This window comes from Triticum dicoccoides, chromosome 4B (genome assembly GCF_002162155.2).
Source record: "Triticum dicoccoides isolate Atlit2015 ecotype Zavitan chromosome 4B, WEW_v2.0, whole genome shotgun sequence".
NCBI lineage: Eukaryota > Viridiplantae > Streptophyta > Magnoliopsida > Poales > Poaceae > Triticum > Triticum dicoccoides.
The window spans coordinates 428,546,212-428,548,900 of record NC_041387.1 but is presented as its reverse complement, the minus strand read 5'-3'; the positions used below and the strand labels follow the sequence as shown (position 1 = coordinate 428,548,900).

Here is a 2,689-nt window from a genome sequence, read left to right as displayed (position 1 = left end):
CTGACCTATGCCCGGGGTAGTTCCTGAGAACTGCCCCCGGGGTTGCAGATGATCGCCGTGGCCATCTGGCCTGGAGGAGGGCCTCCATGGTGCGACGGGTGCAGGTGGAACGGCGGCCTTGTTCTTGTCCACCGCCCTGCCAGACGCCTCGGGGATGTCGATGACGACGTGGGGCTGGTATCCTGGCACCGCACGTTGGAGCGCCCCGACCGCGTCCTGCAGATCGGCGACGCGGGCCTCCAGCTCCGGCCTCCACTCCTGGATGGCCTCCACCTTGGAGCTCAGATCTCGGATGGACTCCTTGATTTCCCCGGAGAACTCACCCAGAAGCTCTCTCATGAACTTCTTGGCCTCGTCGTCCATGGCGAGCCTTCGCTGTTTCTCCTTCCGCGTCTCGATGATAGAGCGAAAGGTAGAGGCCAGATTTGCGGTGGGGAGGGAAAAAAAACCTGGCTCTAGATACCAATTGATAGGAACTACTAGCTTTCCTTACTCAAAATCACATGAATTCGGTCGAGTTACATGCTCAGCGAGCCAGATCTACAGAGGAAGGGAAGGAAAGTAACTGAGAGTCGCCGCCGCGCGCCAAGTTCTTGATCCTCTCCATACCCTAGCTCTCGGGGGAGGAGGGGACTATATAGGGGCAGGCCTTTACTTGCGCGGGCCGATCGTCCATTCGGGCCCTGCGTACTTGCTGTTGGGCTTTCGATCGCGCCTGGGCCTGGTGGCCTCCTTCTCCTGGGGTGGCCCAGTGTCACTTGTGGTGGTCGTGTCAGCAGCCGTCTCCTGGGTGTTGCTGACATACTGGTTTCTGGCTATGACAGAGAAATCGGAGCTACGGACAGCAGGGCCGCTGCGGCAACGATGACTCCATGAGGGCAGTTTTCAGCGGGCGGTGCTCTCCGGATGTTGCGCTGGACTAGGTCGGTGCGAGGCTAGCAACTTTCTCTTGTGAAGCTCGTCGGCAAAATCGGAGCTGCCATGTCCTCGACGCTGCGGTCGACTGTTTGGCGTTGTTGTGGCCAGGTCGTCCGTGTTTGCCCCTTTGGGGTTTGTATCTAGGTTTTCGCCCGGTTTTCCTCTAATTAACCGGGTAACTCCCTTCATCTTATTCAATGAAAATGGTAAATCTTTTGCCTCGTTTCATAAAAAAAAGATCCAAATTCAGCTGGCGGTGGTGTAGCTATTCATAACTTTAGCAAACCCATACTTGTCATGTATTATCTCTAAAGATGAATGGTAAATTGTTTTAGAGCTACACGCTGCTCTAATCCCTCTGAAGTTGGTCTCAGCTATTGCTTTATGTACATACTTCTCAACAAATCTTGTTTGTTGCTTCAGTTAATGAATGAGCAGAAAGCAAGTGCTTCTATCCTCTGGTCAAGAATGCACAAAATTCTAAAGCTGCAGCAGATCCATATTAAGAACTGCGTCCCCAATTCCCATTTATTGAGCATCTCATTATGCATGTGCATGTCACTGACATTATACGTATTTGGTTGCAACTTGCAGGTTTTGAAGAAAGACGAAAGCATTAACCAGATAGAACAGGATTTTCAGGAATCTGCAAAGGAGTTGACCACTCTCCGGTGCACCCTTAAATCAGTAAGTGATGAAAGGGATGCCTTGTGGCAGGAAACAAAGCATTTGCGGAAAACTGTTAGCGTGCTGCAAAATGATGTTGCCTCATTAAAGCAGAAGATCAAATCTCTTGACGAAGACATACAGCTGAAGGAAGGCGAGATACTGTTGCGTGAGGGTGAGATTTCCATATTACAGGACAGCATCGATAGGCCACTCGACATCATATGCACTCCTCGGTCAATGAAACAGTTTGACATGGAGTAAATTTGCGTAGTTCACATCCTTCTGGCTGGATTCTTCAATGGCCTTTTCCTTCTGTCCAATCTTTTAGAAGCATAGAAACTCGGGCTGGATTCTAAAATGGCCTTTTCCTTCTGTTTCTACTTTTAGAAACATAGAAGAAGCTCAGGCTGGATTCTCAAATGGCTTTTTCCTCCTGTCCCTTCTTTTAGAAACATACTGTAGTTCACATCCTTTATCCGTCCTTAAATATAGTTCACTATATTGGCAGTTGGATAATGGTCTATCCTTCTTGTTTGCACTATGACGGTGCAACCTGTGTTGCTACCTTCATTTAGTTTTGTGATACTGCACTTTGTCTAAATCTAATTGTTTGTTGAAAAGGAGTAGTCAGATCTTTCTCATATGCAGTTATTTATTAAACAAGCAGGCTTAAAACACATAACGGTCCATTACTTGTTCATTACTGATATGTACACACAAAAAAAGCATGGAGATAAGTTCAATGTCAACTATAGATGATATAACAAACAGCGCATAATTATGATCACAGGCCTAATAAATTCATACTCTTTTAGCGTGTCCATGGATATATAACCCACCATGCAGATTCAAGTCCTCATGAACGCTTGTGGCCAAGGTTAAAACCACAAAAATTGCAGCTAATGATCCATCCCAGCGGGTTTGCAATGCAAGAAATCCCTGTATATGCAGCCATCATTCAAAACCATACACGACGGCATGACAGAAACTAAAGGTTTGAAGGTAGCGTGATTCCACCGGCCATAGTTACATCATGAATACAGAAGAAGTGAAGAGAGTGAAGTAAAGCTACCCCTTACACATCATTAGAGCATCTCCAGCC

At 47.5% G+C, this 2,689-nt stretch overlaps 1 pseudogene; it reads left to right on the top strand.

Moving 5' to 3' along the window:
* LOC119290680 overlaps positions 1 to 2,163 on the top strand; it is a 14,542-nt pseudogene extending 12,379 nt beyond the window's left edge.
* The last annotated feature ends 526 nt before the right edge of the window (positions 2,164 to 2,689 follow it).